Source organism: Delphinapterus leucas, chromosome 1 (assembly GCF_059928025.1).
Source record: "Delphinapterus leucas isolate spDelLeu-1000000601 "Yukka" chromosome 1, BTC_Dleu_Yukka2, whole genome shotgun sequence".
Lineage (NCBI taxonomy): Eukaryota > Metazoa > Chordata > Mammalia > Artiodactyla > Monodontidae > Delphinapterus > Delphinapterus leucas.
In genome coordinates this window covers 83,097,692-83,117,489 of record NC_143129.1, presented here as the reverse complement: position 1 = coordinate 83,117,489, position 19,798 = coordinate 83,097,692, and the positions used below count along the sequence as shown (strand labels likewise).

The window sequence follows — 19,798 nt, the reverse complement described above, 5'->3', positions numbered from 1 at the left end:
GCTGTACACCTGAAACTAACACAACATTGTAAGTCAACTATACTCCAATAAAAGTTTAAAAAAATTATGTTCCAGTATATTAAATATACCATATAATATCTTTTTTTTTTTGGTACGCGGGCCTCTCACTGTTGTGGCCTCTCCCGTTGCGGAGCACAGGCTCTGGGGCGATGGCTCATGGGCCTAGTCGCTCTGCGGCATGTGGGATCTTCCTGGACCGGGGCACGAACCCGTGTCCCCTGCATCGGCAGGCGGACTCTCAACCACTGCACCACCAGGGAAGCCCCTCATATAATATCTTTTAAATGAAGATTAACTCTTATAATTCTAGAAATCATAGTGACTTAATTATTCCACTTACAATTTTGGGGTAAATGTTTTTAGGTATCATCTAATATGTGATTCCAACTTGCATTTCCGTGTTACAATTCAGCTCAATTTGCGATTTTAAGATCTATCATTATCTTTAAGTTCTTTGACTGATACTAAATCGGGTTAATTAATGTGTAATCTTTCCCTGGAGAATTTCTAATTAAGGTAGAAATAACAAAACACTGTTTTAATATGCTGCCTCATATTTTTATAGATTATAGAGTGGCCATAGGTTAAAAGATTAAGATGTGTGGGAAACTTTAGGAGATGTTGGTGAATGTAGCCATCATGTCACTTGAAGAAGTGTAAAACACATGGACTGTCTAAGCCAGGAAGTAAGGACCTGTTGTTTACCTGAGGTCCTTGTTTATTTTTTTAAAAATCCTGATTCTTGGTTACTTGCCTTCTAGATCTGAAGTCACCCATTTTCCCCTGTGCTATGCATCTCTTGTTTCACTCACTGCTGGTGCCCTTAGGCTCTGGAAGGTGGATAAGCCTGGGAAAAACATGACGGGGTTTGGTCCCGCTGTGATTCTTATTTTGGATGACTCCAGATGTGGAGTCATCCAGATATGGATGCAGTAGGGGCAGGGACCTTGAGTTTGCTCCTGATGCAGCATCTCTCCTGGAGAAGGGTCTGGTACCGTAAGCACCTAATAAGTGCTTGCTGATTGAAGGCATCCTAATGCAAGGTCCTGGAAAGCTGAAGAGGAGGAGAAGAAAGTGGGTAAGATCCACAGCTGCCTAGAGTATAAGGGACAGAGAGAGACAACTAGGCAAACACTCAAAGAGAGAGACAGGGAAATATCCTAGAACCTAGAAACATCCTAGATTTTGTATGTGAAAACCAAAGAGCTCTTGTTTGCTCATGAGATTCAACAGAGGAATCAATGGAAGTTGAACCAATAACTTTAAGGATCCAGGTTTGCACAAGAGGCATTATTGGGTGCAGAATTCTGTACGTTGCAACAGTCTGTCTCAAATGGGATAATTTTTGCAGAAATAGCCACATACTGTCAAGAAATCAGATAAAGACAGTCATGGGCATGCAAATGCACCCTGGTATAGGAGGGAGACCAGTCATTAGATCGTGTGCATCCAACCAAAGCAAAAATGAAACTTATAAAGAAAAGGGAAGAGGAATAAATGTCTGGGACCGGTGTTTTTGTTTTTTTGTTTGTGTTTTTCCTCTCTAACTGATAAGCTGCTTGACAGGAAGCAATCCATAGTCATTCTGGCTGGTCTTCTCTGGATTCAATTAAGTAGGTCACCACTGAAAACAATTACAATTATTGGAAGACTTTCCAAACATCTTGAGAATATAGCTGCTGAACATGTGCAATATGGTATCTCTGGGTAATGCCCACATTGTCCTTCTATTGTACCTCCCACTTGGTTGAGTCAGTAGGGCACCACTCCCCTTGTTAGAGTAACAGGTAGATGTACAGAAAGTTTGTTGTGATGGCAAGACTATGAAGAAAAAGGCTCTTTCCCTGAGTTGGAAACATACACTGGAATATAAATTAGCCCACCTATTGCAGTAAAAATAAGAACATAAAGAGATGCCTTCAGCTTCTGACAAAGGTGGAGTGACAGAAATCAGATTTACCCTCCTGCCTAAATTTCACTCTCCCCCTTTTCCCCACCCCTAAAGGGAAAAAAATGGACAAAAGACATGAAATACTGGTTTTCAAGACACTGGAAATCAGGCAGCAAAGGACAGCAACCCCTGAGAGATGAGACACAAACAAGATGAGTCCTGCCATTGGCCCAGCTTACTGCTTTCAGAGAGTTTCCAGGCTGGGCCCCAGGAGGGGGATCTGAGGTCTATTCCTTGGACTGTGGGGATGAAGCTGAGTGTTGGTGGAGAGCAAGGCAGCTAGAGTTCACGGGACAAAGATCCAGTGATAAGAGAGAGAGGGAGAGAGAGAATGCAGGGATATGAAAGGGTCTCCCTCAAGTACTCAGCAGAGTAATGAGCAGTGTATACTTATTAAGAAATTGCCTGAGGCTAAGGAAAGAAACTTTTAAAAAGATCATGGAACAATGCCTGGTGCTTACTCAGGACAGGCAATTGTACTTGCTCCCCCCAGCCAGACTGGACTACACATAATTCATGGGCTATTGGGAAGAACACCCAGGAAACTCTTGTTTCAGTGGTGGGAATAATCAGCCCTGGACTGACCTACCTAAAAAATCATCAAAGCAAGATCCAAAGGGATCAAACTGTTTACAAGTCACTTAACTGTACCCCAGAACAAAACTCAAGAAGTTTTATAGGAATACCAAAATAGCCAGTGCCCAAGAAGGGAAACTTTGACAATGTCTGGTATCCAGTCAAAGAATGCCAGGCATGCAAAGAGGCAGGAAAATATGATGCATAAGGAGGAGACTAATCAATCAATCAAAACTGAACCACAACTGACATGATGTAAAAATCAGCAGAGAGGACGTCAAACAGTTATCATGACTGTTACATATGTCCAAAAAGTTAACTAGAAATATGGAACATGGCCAAAATTAAACTTTAGAGTTGAAAACTATAACATCTAAGACAATAAATTCACCAGGTTGAACAGCAGATTAGACATTGCAGGAAAAAAAAAAAGATTAGGGAACACAAAGCCATGAACAACTGACAAGATCCAAAATGAAACTCACTGTCAAAAAAATGTTTTTAATGAACATAGTGTCATTGAGTGGTAGGGCAACATTAAAAGACTTGATACACGCGTGACTGATGTCCCTGAAAATACATAGGGAGAAGAAACAATCTTTGAAGAAACAATATCAGAAAATTCCAATCAGACTAAAGATTATAAACCCACCGATCCAATGAGCCAAATGAACAAAATGAATGAGCACAAGAAACATGAAAAAACTATATCTAGTCACATCATAATTAAATTGCTCAAATCCATTGAAAAAGAATAAAATCCCCAAAGGGACCAGAGGAAAAAGATAGGGTACATACAGAAACAAAAATAAATGTCAGATTTCTCATCAGAAGCAATGAAAGTGAGAAGACAGTGGAATAACCTCTTTAAAGGACTGAAGGCAAAAAAGGCAAGGTGGAATTTTATGACTCCCCCCCCCCAAAGTCTTTCCAAAATGAAGGTGAATAATGACATTTACAGACATACAAATGCTGAAAGACTTCATCACCAGCAGACCCACATCACAAGAAATGTTAAAGGAGTCCTCCAGGAAGAACAACACGGACACCAGACGGAAATCTGGATGTGCACAAAGGGATGAAGGAAAACAGAAATGGTATCAGCATGGGAAAAATATAAGATTTTTTCTTATTTAAATCTCTTTAGAAACGTGGGACAGATTTTTAAAAATAATGATGTATTGTGGGGTTTATAACGTATGCAAAGTGAAATGCATGACAACAATAGCAATAAAGACAGGCAGAAGAGAAATGTGAAGAGATAGTTGCTAGTTGCACTCTTTCAGGAAATTCTGGACTCCCAGGGACTTATCCTGGCAATCTCTTCTTCGACGCTCTTGACTTAGGCTCTCCTCTTATGCACCAGACACATACAGGAGGGTCCTAGTGGCGGAGCCTTTTCGGGAAAGTATGCTCAGTGTAGGAAAAAACCACAATGCCTTTGAGTATTTCCTAAAAAGGAGTAGCCTTTCGATTAACCGCGACATGCTAAGCCATTGCGCCACAGAGACAAAGGAACATTATTTTCCCCGCTTCCCCCCGGGATGAACAATCACTCCTTCCGCGCTGGGCGGAGCCTCTCGCCTTTCCCAGGACAGCGGCGCCGGCTCCAAAGCCTCGGACAACAGGAGAGGTGGAGTCCACGCAGCGCGTTCGTCCCGTGGGAAAGCCGTGCGTCGGACGATTCCGAAGGCAGAAGGGCAGCCGAGCGTCCCCGCCGCAGATGCCAGCGCCCCGGAGACGCCCCCGGGCCTGAGCCGAGTGGGGCCCAAGGGAAGCTGAGTGCCCGATGGGCTCGTAATGGTTCTTTCTGTTCTTTGCTCCGCCTTCACCCGATCTTCTGCGCGGGGAGCGCTGCCCTCCCTCCGCTCGGCCGCGATCGGTGGGGCGGGAGCCTGAACCAGGGGGTGGGGAGAGTTGGTCCAAAGGGGCAAACGCAAGAGGCGAGAAAGAAGCCGGCGAGGTGGGGACGAGGACAACGAGACTTCCCAGAAAGCACGTGCCGGATTTAGGGAGATGAGAATTGGTTTTTGGTTTTCTTTTGTTCTATCATCCTATATCAGAATTGAAAGGAAAAGAGGGGAAACCGGTGCTCGGGCATGAGAGAGAGAATAGGAATACCTGCAATTTCCAAGAATAAAGCGGCGCAGTGACTGGAATCCTTTTATGTCACATGACATACACCAAGGGTAGTTGTTGTCATTTGGAATATGGCGCGCCGTGATCGTATAGTGGTTAGTACTCTGCGTTGTGGCCGCAGCAACCTCGGTTCAAATCCGAGTCACGGCATTACCCTTACACCTGGCGTCTGCTTTCCCTTTTCTTACACCCGGTAGTGGTCTACACTGGGTTCTCAGACATGTGGCAGCTAATTTTTATCCAAAAAGGAAATTATTTAGGTGTATTAACAGAACGAAACGCACAAATCATTAACAGACAGCTATTTGATGTGAAATTATCACGAGGATTACAACATAGAAAATTTTTACCAACCAAGTATGGATGAAACACTTTGATACATGGATGAAGCCCTTTGACACACTTTCCAGGTAATGCCTATCCATCTGCTGCTACTTGAAACTATTCTGATGTCCACCCCTCAGGTTAAGCTTGTTCTTTCTTCAAATTCACGTAAATGAATATATACTTTTTACTATCTAGGTATTATCAAGCAGAGATTCTGAAGTCGAGTTTCTCACTAGTAGGGGAATCACAGAGGTCAGCACGTCATGAAGGCAATGGACAAGACTTTGCCCTGGAGAAAGCACCTTCAAGATCATGGTACTTCTCCTGCCAGGTAACTCTAAGTACATACCCCACAGGCCACCATCTTTCACTCAGGGTCATCATTCTCCCCTCCACCTGAACCGAACCACTCTCCACAAAGAAATTCTAGCGAAGATCTCCCAATCCCCCCGCCCCTCCCCCCCCACGCAGAACACACGCACCCGCCCACCAGACTGACCACCATTCGGCAGCGGCTCCAGAATCACAGACACCCACAGCCACTGTGCTGTCTCATCTACTGTTGCCTCTGCTGGCTTGGTCCGCCCTGCTCCCCCTCCTCTTGCCTTACAGTGGACATAACATTTATCCTAACAGGTCTTCTGAGTGAGTGTCCAAGGGAGAAGGGAAAACGTGCCCATTGCCTGGTAGAGACCACGGGGATTCAAAACAACTGCAGCTGGAGAAGTTGGGGCATTTACCTAGATCACCATCCTATTGATATTCTGGTGTTGATTTTTACACCTACCTTCGCTTATGTCGCAGATAACAGCTTTCCCTTGTGGTAGTGAGATGAATTGGAAACTCAAATTACTCAGGGAAATGAATGTGAATGAATGGATTGAAAGAGAATATTTAAAAAATATATTCCCCCCTCCCTCAACTGACGAGTACATGGAGATGGCAAAGCCCTGGGAGGCCCAGCATGTCCGCTGATGCTGGACCAGTCATTGGATCTGAACCTGTTGCTACTCGGAACACCTCGAGCCTGGGTCTCTGTCTCTGAGAGAAGCTTTGGAGGATCCATCTGCACGGCAGCGACCGACCACACCACCCTGTTTCCTTTTTCTGGGGAGGCTAAGCTGGGATCTTCCTGGATCACAAAGGTAGATATTTTAATGACCAAAAGTTATAAGAAAATATTATTGACATTTTTACTCATCAGGGAAATAAGCATTAACACTATAAGGAGGTATCATTACACACCCTCCAGCATGGCTGTAACTTAAAAGAATTCGTGCTCCAAATGCTGACACAAGTGTGGAGCAATTGCATCTGTAGTATAGCTGGTTTGAAATCATTCTAAAATACTGTTGGCACTTTCTAATAAAGTTCATCTTGTACCTACTCCATGACCCAGCAGTTGCAACACTTCTATGAATGCACAAGTATACAAAAAGATTGATATGGAATATTCATCAAAATACTAAGAATATTCATCAAGAACACTAATTAACACCAACCCCCCACCAAAATTACTCCAATAATACCAAAATTAATAAGTGATATACATAATATGAATATGTTTAATGAACAAAATGTTGCATGAAACAAAAGTCAGTTACCAAAACTTAACATTCATTCATCTGAATTTCAAGAGCAGGCAATAGTAATCTATTGCAATAAACTTCAGAATAGTAATTAACTAAGTGATCTAGTGTAGGAATTGCCTAGAAAGGGGCTCAAGTGACATTTTTAGGATGATGGCAATTTTCTATAACTTGATCTGGGTGGCGATTACATTTGCCAAATTTCAACAAACTGTGCCTATGCCCTAAAGATTTGTGCTTTTTACACTATGTGAACTATAGTTCAATGATTTACTGTTCCCATAAAAATCAGTGGATGGTGGATGAAGGCAGGTTGGTGTAGACCATGACAACTAGTTTGCATTTTATTGTAAACTCACTAAAAACTCGTTCTCCTTTAGTGTAAAAAATCCCACTGATATTTGAAATATCTTTACCGGAAAAGAGGGCAATCACCATGTCATTTCGTTAGTGCAAGCTATAGACAAGTTTCCTTAAGAGGCGGTATTTCAACTTTGGGGATATGTTCTGCTCAACAGTGAGACAAGGAACCATCCTAGGTTTCACTTTGACTGGCGCCCGCGGGTTTGTGCACTGTGGGATTTACTCCTCACCACATCGTGCTCTGCGGCCAGTGCCAAACTCTGCTCTCCAACCACTGCTAAGGGGCATAGCTGGTGCTGGCATTAAAAGCAAATGGATGGAATATTATTCAGCCATAAAAAAGGAGATATTGCCATTTGTAGCAGCATGGATGACCTAGGGATTATCATACTAAGTGAAGTAAGCCAGACAAAGACAAACATCATATGATATCGCTTATATGTGGAATCTAAACAAAACAAAACAAAAACGATACAAATGAACTTATATAAAAAACAGAGGTAGACCCACAGAGGTAGAAAACAAACTTACGGTTACCAAAGGGGAAAGGGGGGGAGGGATAAATAGGAGTTTGGGATATACACAGTGCTATATATAAAATAGATAACCAACAAGGACCTACTGTATAACACAGGGACCTATACTCCATATTTTGGAATAACCTATAAGGAAAAAGAATATGAAAAAAATAGATATGTATGTATAACTGAATCACTTTGCTGTACACCTGAAATGAACACAACAGTGTAAATCGACTGTAGTCAATTAAAAAAAAAAAGCAAATGGAAAGACAGGTCATAGACACTACCTTGCTATAGCTTGGATTTGAACTGAGGTTGCTGCAGCCACTATGCAGTGTTATCCACTATACAATCACAATGCACCACAGGCCTGCAGGTGACTTTCTTGACATAAATATATTCACACTGCTTTTGCTGTTTTATTCTTAGATACCTACAGATGTTCGTGCTTTTCTCTCTTTCATGCTCTTCTCCGATTCTCCCTCCCCATTCTGCTACTTAATAAAAACAACTCTCATCTCAGAATCTGGCCCGAATCTCCTCACAGGCTTCCTGGGAGGTCTCGCTGTCTCATCCATGCCTCTGCTTGCTTTCGCTGCTTTTCACCTTTTCTCTTTGGACCTGATCTCTTTCCCGCTGCTGCCATACCGAGCACACCTACTAAACCTGCGGGGCAGATGGTCGGGTGAAGGCGGAGCAAGCCGGGAGCCGTCACAGAGCCCACCGGGCGTTCCGCTTCCCTTGGGCCCCACTCGGCTCAGGCCCCGGGCCTCTCCGGGGCGCTGGCATCGGCGGGTGTGGAGCAATGCGCAGTGGGGACGCTCGGCTGCCCTTCAGCCTTCGGAATCGCCCAACGCACGGCTTCCCCATGGGACAAACACGCTGCGTGGACTCCACCTCTCTGGTTGTTCGAGGCTTGGAGCCGGCGCCGCTGTCCTGGGAAAGGCGAGAGGCTCCGCCTAGCTTGGTAGGCATGCTTGCTCTCTGTGGGCCTGAGGACAAGGGACTCGTCGTGTCTCTGTGGCGCAATCGGTTAGCGCGTTCGGCTGTTAACCGAAAGGTTGGTGGTTCGAGCCCACCCAGGGACGCGTGTCACCCTTTTAGAATGTAAAGGATGTACCAAGGTTTCTAGTCTGCGCATCCTCTCCCATGCTCCACTACTAGGCTCCTGCCCCCTGACACAGGAGGACCTAAGTCCAGATAATCACTGAGCCTCAGAGACGATCTCTGGAGGAAAGCACTGGGAATCCCGGCATTCACGAAAGAGTAGACTCATCATCTTTACCCTGTAAACTCCTTTTACCAATGAAGTTTCTTACACTGTTTGTACTAGTCTTTATTTAACCCTTTCCATATACTTTTGCAATTAATTTGGTACTATGCTTTTCCTATTACAAGTAATGCTACAGTCATCATTCTTGTACACATGGCTACAGGGTAGAATCTTGGAAGAGCAATTATTCTATCATAGCTTATACATGGTTTTGCATATAATTCCATTTTCTCGCCTTTGTTGGCTTACTAGTTATAACTCTTTCTCTTGTTATTTCATTGATTGCTTTAGGCTTTAGAGCAGACATCTGTAACTTACCACAGCCTGCCTTCAAGCTTTTGTTGTCATGCATTTTACTTAGCATATGTTATGAACCACAAATCCAAGGTTATTACTTTTCCTTAAACTCTCCCATGTTTTTAAAGAGATTTAATTGATAATAAAAAATCATATATTTTCCCATGCAGATACTATGTCTCTTGTCCTTTCATTCCTTTGCTTTTTTTATTTAAATTTTTTTTATTGAAGTGTGGTTGATTTACAATGTTGTGTTAATTTCTGGTACAGTAAAGTGATTCAGTTTATATATATATACATATATATGTATATATACAAATATATATATATGCTTTTTCATATTCTTTTCTATTATGGTTTATCCCAGGATATTGAATATAGGTCCCTGTGCTATAGAGTAGGACTTCATTCCTCTGTGTACATCCAGAATTCCATCTGATGTGAACTCTCTTCTTCTTGGAGGACTCCTTTAACATTTCTTGCATTATGGATTTGCTGGTGATGAAGTCTTTCAGCATTTGTATGTCTGTAAATGTTGTCATTCACCTTCATTTTTCAAAGAGTTTTTTTTTGGGGGGGGGAGGAGGCATAGAATTCCACCTTGACTTTATTTTTCCCTCAGTCCTTTAAAAATGTTGCTTCACTGTCTTCTCACTTCCACTGCTTTTGATGAGAAATGTGACATAATCTTTTTGTTTTCTGTATGTACTGTGTCTTTTCTCTCTGGCTGCACTGGGGAATTTTATTTTCTTTTTCAATGGATTTGAGCAGTTTAATTATAATGTGACTAGGTATGGTTTTCTTTATGTTCCTTGTGCTCAGGGTTCATTTGGCTCCCTGGACTGGCAGGTTTATAATTTTCATTATGATTGGAATATTTTCTGTCATGTTTCTTCAAAATTGTTTCTTCAAAACATTTCTCCTGGTATTTTCAGAGACTCCAAACACTCCTATATTAGGCCTTTTAAAGTTACTCTACGATTTAATTATGCTATGTTCAGTTAAAAAAAAAAATTTAACTGGAGTTTCATTTTGGATATTTTCAGTTGTTCAAGGCTTTGTGTTCCCTAATCTTTTTTCCTGCATTGTCTACTCTGTTGTTGATTCACAGATGTTATAGTTTTCATCTCTAAAGTTTGCTTTTTGCCATTTTTGTATGTTCCACACTTCTAATGAACTCTTTGGACATATGTAACGTAGTCATGATAACTGTTTAAACTCCTCTCTGCTGATTTTTACATCGTTTCAATTCTGGTGCAATTTTGATTGATTACATTCTTCCTTTCGCATCATATTTTCCTGGCTCTTTGCATGCCCTGCATTTTTTTTGCTTGGATGCTGGACATTGTCAAAATTTCCCTTCTGGATACTAACTATTTTGGTATTCCTATGAATTATCTTGAGTTTTGTTTTGGAGTACAGTTAGGTGACTTGTAAATGGTTTGATCTCTTTGGATCTTGCTTTATGATTTTTTAGGTAGATCAGTCTAGGGCTGATTATTCTAGGGCTGAGTGTTCTTCCCAAAGGCTCATGAATTATATGAGTAGTATAGTCTGGCTGGTGGTGGTGAGTACAATTGCCTGTCCTGTGTGAACACCGGCACTGTTCCATGATCTATTCAAAAATTTCTTTTCTTGGTCTCAGGCATTTCTTCACAAGCATGCTCTTATCACAACTCTGCTTAGTACTTGAGGGAGACTTTCATATTCTTGGATTCTCTCTCTCTCTCTCTCTCTCTCATCACTGGACCTTTGTTCTGTGAACTCTAGTTGCTTTGCCCTCCACCAACACTCAGCTTCATCTCCACAATCTAAGGAGCTGGTCTCAGATAGCCCTCCTCATGCCCAACCTGGAAACTCTCTGAAAGCATTAATGTGGGCCAATGGCGGGACTCAGCTTGTTTCTCATCTCTCAGAGATTGCTGTCCTCTGTTGCCCGATTTTCTGTGTCTAGAAAACTGACATTATGTATTTGCCTTTTTTCCCCTTTGGGGGCAGGCAAGAAGGGGAGGGTGAAATTTCAGGCAGGAGGGTAAATCTGGTTTTTGTCATTCCACCTTTGTCAGAGGCTGAAGGCATCTCCTTACGTGTTCCTAGTTTGATTTCAGTAGCAGGTGTGCCAATTTGTATTCCCATTTTTTCAGCTCCATGAAAGAGCTTTTTTCTTCATATTCTTGCCATCACAACAAACTTTGTATACATCTATATGATACTCTAACAAGGGGAGTGGCGCCCTCCTGATTCAACTAAGCCCGAGGTACAACAAAAGTCCAATGTGGACATTACTCAGAGATACCTTATTGCACATGTTCAGCAGCTAAACTTGCAAAATGTTTAGAAAGTCTTCCAATAATTGTAATTATTTTTGGTGGTGACCTACTTATTCAGGTGCAGAGAAGACTGACCAGAATGACTTCCAATTGCTTCATACTAAACAGTTTATGGATAGGAGGGGGAAAAAACACTGGTCTCAAACATTTATTCTTCTTCCCTTTTCTTCATGAATATATTTTTGCCATCTTGGATGCACACATCTAATGATTGGTCACCCTCTTATTCAAGGCTGTGTTAGCATGCTAATGACTGTCTCTATATGATTCCTTGACAGTGTTTGGCTGTTTCTGCAAAAATTATCCAATTTGAGACAAATCACCGTGACAAACAGGATTCTGCACCTGACAATCCATCTTGTGCAGACCTGGATGCCAAGAGTTACTGGTTGACCTTCCCTGGGTTCTTCTGTTGAATCTCATGAGGCTTTTACACACTAAATCTAGTTCTTGGACATTCTCTCTACTCTCTTAGTGTGTGTCTTTGTCTGTCTTTCTCTGTCCCTCATACTCTAGGCCTCCACCAACATACCTACTTTCTTCTCCTTTTCAGCTCTCCAGGACATTGCACTAGATTGCCTTCAATCACTGAGCACTTATTAGGCACTTACTAGATGCCAGGCCTTGCTATGGGGGGAGGGGGAGAGAGATGCTGCATCATGAGCCAACTCAAGGTCTCTGCTCTGTGGAGCCCACATCTGGAAGCATCGAAAAAGGCAGTGCAGCGCGTGCATAATTGGTTCCTGGCAGTTTTTCCCAGGCTTATCTGCCCACCTTGGCCTAGGGGCTCTAGAAGTGATAGAGACAAGAGTAGCATAATGAAGAACAGTAAGATGGATGACTTCAGGCCTAGAGGTAGGTAACCTAGAACCAGAAACATTGTTTTATTAAATAAACAAGCACTTTAGGAAAACAGGAGGCTTTCAGTGACAGCTCCCTACTTCCTGGAGCAGATATTCCATGTGTTCTACAATTCTTGCAATTACATTGATGGCCACAGTCACCAACCTCCCATAAACGTTACCTGAGCCTCCTCTCAACCTGTTCACATATGGTCATTCTCTAATCTATAAAAATACGAGGCAGCATCATAGTAGAACAGTGTTTCTCATTTCTGTCTCAATTATAAATTATACAGGCAAAGACCACACGTCAATTAATTTAATATCAATCAAAGAACTTAAAGATAAAAATAGACCTTAAAATCAAAAGTTGAGCTGACACATAATAGAGAAATGCACGTTGGAATCATACAGTAAATGATACCCCAAATTGTAAGTGGAATAATTAAGTTACTCTGATTTCTAGAATTATAATAGTAAATCTCCATTCAAAATATATTATATGGTATATTTAATTTACTGGAAAACATGATTTTAAATTTCATAAACTTAAATATTTATTGGATTAAAAATTTCTTGTTAAACAAGTAAAACCAGTATAAAAATTTAGGCAGTTCAATGTTATTAGAATTTTGAAGAGAAAATAAATCCAGGAAAAATAAATAAATCCAGGACTTGTGAAACTAGAGTACTATGCTACCCATATGTTCCATATTATTGTAATATTTGTAAAACAACATAAAGTAGTTTTTAGACTGAAATTATTAAACTGTTGTGATGCATACAAGGAGTCATCTCTAGAAATATAACATTTTCTGTACAATCATATGTTAATTATTAGAATTCTCTAGAGTGTTAAAAGTATTCGAGATTTATCCTTACTATCAACTTGAATTGTTTTTCTTGTACCTAGCACACTAGGTACATACTAATTTATCTCTATGATACAGTAAAGCTAAACTTTTTGGTTTTTCTTCGGAGTTACATTTCAGAAAGAAAGTTCAGTAAAAAGCACCTTGGATGCTATCCACTGGAATCCTTAAAGTATAGAGGCTCTATCAGAGCCCCACTTTGGGAAGTGACACAGTGGAATGAATACATAACTACAAAATCAGGATGCCAGCGAAAGGACACTTCCCTGACCGGGAACTGAACCCAGGTCATGGCGGTGAAAGCACCGAATCCTAACTATTAGACCACCAGGGAGCCACGCAAAACGTCCAACTTAGTGTCTTCAGGTGGAAACTGTGAAAGTAAAAATTAAATTCCTGAGATGCCTAGAGCAGGAAAGGAGGTGATTCCCAGTGGCCCAGGGCTGAAGGCAGCTGTGAAATGCTCCCAGCCCTTGCGCCGCTGCTCATCACCTTTCACCTGTCCTGTTCCGGGTGACGCTTTGGGCTCTGAGGCCAGGCCGCAAGGTAAGTGGCTGGGTTCCATCCTGGTCTAGCTTTAGCGCTGTGTGCGGCAGAGCCAAGGTCATGCTCTCTTTCTGAACCTCGGTTTCCTTATGTGTCAGGTGCTGACTTGGCTCTCAGAGGCTGATGAGCGATTCCGTCTACTTCCTGATCTCTGAGCTCACTACAGGGGCTCTCCTGATAATGGCACGTGTAAGGACTCCTTTACGTGCCCCTACCAGCTGCAATTCTGGAGCCTGAAATTCGTCTACGTGTCTTTGGGTCGAGCACCCGGTGCCGAGTTGGGTCGGTCTCTTTTGTTCTGTCACACAAATCAATGTGTTCCGCAAGCGTGCTGAGGTGGGGTAAGCAAGTGAGCGTCACAGGGATAAACTTCTTGTTTCCAGAGACAAAATACGTGTCAGCGTGTAGAGGAGATTTAGGCGCCACATGAGGTGAGGGGATTTCCGAATGTAAAGACAACCTTAACTTGGCTTTGTCCTGTGCCCTTCTTGGTCTGTCTGTGGCCTTGTCTTCAAAGCGACACAGAGCAGACAAAGGAGGGATGGCTGCTAGTGCTGAGTAGGCTTTCGGGCAATAAAGGAACTCCTCCTGTATTTCGGGGAGATAAAAATACAGCTGCACGCGCTACCTCAATCCATCCCACTCGCCCCGTTTTTTGATGTTTAAACGTGAATGTTAAGTTTCAGAAAAGAATCCATGTGTTTCCGCCTGGTTTCGAACCAGGGACCTTTCGCGTGTTAGGCGAATGTGATAACCACTACACTACGGAAACAGCTCTATCTCAGACCCCTAATGACACATCCAAGAACTGTATCTCTTGCCACGACTGGCCACAAATATTTTCGAAAGCAAAAGACCCTGGGAGCACAGGCGTGCCCTCAGGTAAGGAGACTGCAGCTCCCGAGAGGCCCTCGTTTAGGGTTCCTCGCCTCCCCCGAAGCGAGGTCCCTGGGGCCCCCAGAGCTTCACTTCCCGATCCCGCATCCAACACACAGCTATGCACCGAGTGCAGGGGTCGCCCCCGCGGACTCTCCAGCTCCCGGAAGCGCCAGGAGCCGGGGGTTAGGTGAGCCTGAGCCCCAGGCGACCTCGCATCCCAGCAGCGTGGACACCACCCCTCCAAGGCTGCGGACCCGCGCCTCGGTGGCCCTTTTCACGGCGCAGGCGGTCAGTGCTCTGGGCTCTCGGAAATGATCGATGCTTCGAATCCACCCGGGAACCATAGGACCCGCCCTCCCCTCCCTCCCCTCCCTCCCCTCCCTCCCCTCTGCTCCTTCCTCGAAAGCCCTTTCGTAGCAGCCCTTCTGCGGCGTCTCCCAGCAAAGGGGCTTCCTCAGGTTCCTGCCGCTGTGGCTTATTCTAGTCGTCTAGTTGAAGTCCAGTACTTTAATCACACTTTCACGTTTAGCAGGAACCGTAGCAAAGGCTGACGTCTCAGGTCATTTGGCTGTTGGAAAAACATCAAGCATCAACGCAGGCCGAGCTGCGCTTCCCGGCCTGTATTGACTTCGTTTGAAGACCAAGCCCAGCAGAAAGCCGCGGAGGACGCAGGCGCGGTCCACGCCGATCTCACGACTGTTCATTCCTCCCTCGTCGTACGTGACATTCTTCTTGAGCAGCAGTTTTGTTTTACCTTTTACAATGTCTGAAACATCTTTTATTTGCCTTTTATAATTTTCCAGTTCAACAGGTCATGGAGAGCGAATTTTAACCTAGGAAGACAAAGAGGTAAAGGCGGTTTTGCCAGAAAGCCGGTGTCTGGAGGGGGTTTCGTGTTCACCTCACAGCACACGGCCAGCAGGCCGACAACTTTCTTTTTGCTGAAAGACTTTAATGCAACGTCTGTCTGTGTGTCTGTGTCTCTCTGTCTGGTTTCCTTTAAAAGTAAAGCTTTACAAGTTTGTGGAAGCTTGTGCCACTTTCTCCAGTCGTTGTTTTCCTTCTTTCTCGTTGTGGCGGTCACCGCGTTTCCTTCACACGTGAGGTTCAAGTGCTGCGACCCCGAGGAAGGCGCGGGCAGCGTGTGCATTGACCCCCAAGCCGCGGGGCTCTGCCTTGTTGCGCGTCGACTCCAAGTGCCGTCGAGGGTGCGACCGGACTGCAGCATCCTCGCCAGCGCTGGAGGGCTGAGTCCCCAAAGAGGCGGACTTGAAAATAGCTTTAGATCAGGACATTTCATGAGGTTTTCCCCCTTTTCCCTCCCCTCCAGGTTCCAGTTTTCACCTCCCACGCGCAGCCAGAGGAACGGATTCGGTCTTTCGGTCGCGTCCGGCGCGCTGCCGTCCCACGTGGACAGGACGAGGGGGCGGTCGTCCTTTCCCCGACAGGGGAGAAGGGACAGCGGGCCCCCGAGGCACCACAAACACACACCCGCGCTGCTGGGGCCCGCAAACCCGATCAGGTGGCCCCTGGAGCCTCCCTGCAGCCGCAAGGGAAGGTGCGGGGCTCCAGAGCCGGCGAGAGGAGCGCGCTGAGGGCACCCGGCCCCGGCCCTGGCCTCGAGGACGGGCCCGGAAGAGGGACGCAGCCCAGGAAAAAACGCAAGGGTCGCCCACCCACCCCCATCCGAAGTTCAGGGTGAGAGAGCCGAGCGTTACACTGATTTCCCCGCCTTTATCATGAGAGTCGTTTGCCCAAGTCCAGAGTCGTGAAAAGGAGGGACTGTGTAGGCCAAAGTCCACCTGGACTGAGAAGCAAACACGAAGTCCTAACTAACTGCATGTGGGGTCTGAGGAAAACGCTGCGTGAGAGACAACTCTTGGTCGGAGCCTTAGGACCTGGAGTTGGCGTCATCTAAGGCGGGAGAACGGCAGGCGCCGCAGGTAGTGAGGGGAAGACCCGGAATCCAGGTCTGGGGAGAGGTCATGCTCTCTTTCTGAACCTCAGATTCCTTATGAGTCAGGGGCAGACTTGGTTCTCAGCGGGGGATGAGCGGATCCATCTACTTCCTGATCTGTGACCTGATGCTGGATGGTCTTCTGATAATGGCACGTTTACCGGCTCCGTTTCCTCCGCGGCCAGCTCAGTTCGCAGAGTCTGACATTCTTCATCTTTGGGTCTTTGGCTTGAGCCCCCGGTGCAGAGTTGAATTCGTTCTCTTTTGTTTTGTCACGCAAATCAAATTGTTCCTCACATGTGCTAGGGTGAGGGAAAGCCAAGTGTGCTTCACAGGGATGTACTACTACTTGGTTTTCAGAGACATAATACGTGTCAGCGTGTTTCGGAGATTTAGGCGCCAGAGGAGGAGGTGAGGGGATTACCCCGAAGTCCATCTTGTCCTGCGCCCTCCTTGGATTAACTGGCTGTGGCTTGGTCTACAATATGACTAAGCAGAGAAAGGAGGGCTGGTTCCTAGTGCAGATTAGGCTTTCAGGTAGTAACGAAACTCCTCCCAAGTATCTTGGGCCAAGGAAAATGCAGGTCCGCCCGCTGCCACACACCTTCTGCCCCCCTTTTTAGTTTGTTGAATGGGAATATAAATGTCAGGGAAAAGAAATATGTTTCCACCCGCGTATGAGGCGAATGTGATAACCGCTACACTATGGAAAAAAATCACCTATGTGTGGGTTCAAACCTATGTCCATGAAAAGCTCAGGTCCTGCCACCACTATCCTATAGTTTACTATCCAACCTTGTAAACTAAAGAATGAACCTGGAACCACCAGTGCTCTCTCAGCGGAGGAAATTGCGGCTCCCAAGAGGCTCAGCTTTAGGTTTCCTCATCCCACCCCCCCGCCCCATTTTACAGATGAGGTAGCTGAGGTAACTCAGACACTGGAAAGTTAAGTACATTTGCCCAAGGTCACACAGCTAGAAGCCACATTGCTAGTATTCCAACCCAGGCATGTGTCTCCATTTTATTCATATAGTATTTGAGGGAGAATCCAGAGGCCTAACTAGTCCACCATCCAGTTCCCACAGCCCCGCAGGCTGTCTTTGTCTAGTTCTGGGCCTGCCATGTACATTTCTGCCCTTCTCCTTGCACAGATTTGCTCTTTATTCTATCAGCCTGGGCTTCCCCACTTCACACACTTTCCCACATAGCTTCCTCCTTACCCAAGCCTTGCAGCTGGTCTCATCTTCTCTGCCAGCTCCCCCTCCTCAAACAGCACTTCCTCCTCCAGCACAGATTCAATGAGGTCTTTGTACTCTTCACATTCTGGGGAAACAGAAACGCTGCCTCAGGGAAAAGCTGGACAGGCTGCTGGGTCACTGCCTTCAAGGGACGAAGGAGGGTCCATCCCGGGGACTGATGTAACCTCGGTAGCAGGCTCTACCCAGGGATTTCCACATCTGATTCCTCAGCCTCCCCATGTTAGAGCTGAGGAAAGAGAAGCTCACAGGCAAGTATAATAACTTTCTCAAGATGATTCAACTGGAATGAAGCAAAGTCAGAATTCACATACCCTGAGTTCTGACTCCAAAACTTTACCAAGTCTTGTGGCCTCTTAAGTAGAATATTAACCTGGGGCATGGAGTAGGAATTTCCCGTGTTTTGGGGAAGGCTCCAAGGACTGTAGGGCTGAGAGTTGTCCCACACTGAGAGTTTCCGTAATCCCCCAATATTTCAAAGATTTAAAAAAAAATTTATTTATTCATTTATTTTTGGCTGTGTTGGGTCTTCGTCGCTGTGTGCGGGATTTCTCTAGTTGCAGTGAGCGGGGGCTATGCTTCATTGTGTGGGCCTCTCATTGTGGTGGCTTCTCTCATGGTGGAGCATGGGCTCTAGGCCGGCGGGCTCAGTAGTTGTGACACACGGGCTTAGTTGCTCCGCAACATGTGGGATCTTCCCGGACGAGGGCTCGAACCCGTTCTTAACCACTGCGCCACCAGGGAAGTCCCTCAAATATTTTAAAGTTTATCTGGAGACAAACTGTGTAAAAATGTGTATGAAGGGAAAAAAGTCTGAAAGACATATGCTCAAATGCTAACGGTGCTGTGTGTTAGTCTGGAGGCAGAACTAATACACAGTGTTTGCCAAGGCCCTGTTCTAGTAGATTTTAGAGAATTATCATCCTGTAATCATCACCACTACCTGAGGAGGTAGACACTAGTCCTATTACCATTACAGATGTGGACATTGAGGCAGAGAGAAGATAAACAACTTGGGTTTAAATCCAGGAAGTCTGGCGCCAGGGTACATGCTCTTAATCACTGCACTGTATTACCTTTACACGAAGATGTTGGATGATATCTTTCTTCTGCAGTTTCAAAAAAAAGCTGCGTTATGATTATAATAACGGATACTAAAAAACCTAACATTGCCACACCCCCAAAGCTTGCCTTTTCACTTCATTGACGAGTAGGCTTTAATTTCTACTTTTCAGCCCATGTCAGTAAGTTGGATAGCAAATTTTATCCCCCATTGGTTTATTGAAAAATAACGGTAGAAATTTGAAAGCAAACTCAATTTCAGGGTCAGTAAGAATCCTCCCCTTATATCCCTGTCCCTCTCGTGCCCTCGCTCCCCTGTTCCTCAGTCACTACAGCTCCACCCCTCCACTCTCTGTTATTGATGTTCTCATCTCCAGATATCTGTGGTTCACTTGGGAACAGAGAGCTTTAAACTCCTTTAAGGTAGGTGGGGTCTCCTATCACTTCTTTCTCCCTGAGTGCAGCTAGAACTGTGCTTTGCAAATGGGTGCTCATAAAAGTTTGAATTAAATCCTGACATGTTTAAGCCAACAAGGATCTGACACGTGTTCCTGGGAGAGAAAAGAAAGTTTAGTGCCTGAACCGAGATCTCAGCCTCTATTCCTCCATACACCCCCACTGCAAACTTTACTCCTTTGTGCCTCAGTGTTTCCATCCTCTGCAAAATGAGGGTAAACGACCCACTTCCACCATTCTAGGAGTATAGTAAGGATGAGATTTATTTTATTTGATTGGATGAAGAAGAGAAAAGAAAGTCTGGAAGGTGTTTAGGTGCTTAGAGGGAAGGTGGACAATCATTTATCACTTTGGTGACTGTGAACCCATAGGACTTACTGTATTTCTGCAGCTGTTTGGCCAGGGAGTAGGCAGTAGCTTGGGACATGAGGAATTTCTCTGTGAGGTCTTGAAAGTCCTGTTTGCTTTTTTCCAGCTGGGAGCGCAAGTACTGGTTGGTTTCCAGGATGCTCATTTCACTTCTCTGACCGGAGAAAGTGGT

The 19,798-nt window shown here is 44.7% G+C and overlaps 3 non-coding genes across 3 annotated transcripts; 2 read left to right on the top strand and 1 right to left on the bottom strand.

Moving 5' to 3' along the window:
- Positions 1-4,765: 4,765 nt before the first annotated feature.
- Positions 4,766-4,837, top strand: TRNAH-GUG (transfer RNA histidin (anticodon GUG)). The gene has a single exon. It is a non-coding gene; the product is annotated as a tRNA-His (tRNA).
- A 3,664-nt stretch (positions 4,838-8,501) lies between these two features.
- TRNAN-GUU (transfer RNA asparagine (anticodon GUU)) lies at positions 8,502-8,575 on the top strand. Its single transcript has one exon. It is a non-coding gene; the product is annotated as a tRNA-Asn (tRNA).
- A 5,771-nt stretch (positions 8,576-14,346) lies between these two features.
- TRNAV-AAC (transfer RNA valine (anticodon AAC)) lies at positions 14,347-14,419 on the bottom strand. Its single transcript has one exon. It is a non-coding gene; the product is annotated as a tRNA-Val (tRNA).
- Positions 14,420-19,798: the final 5,379 nt, after the last annotated feature.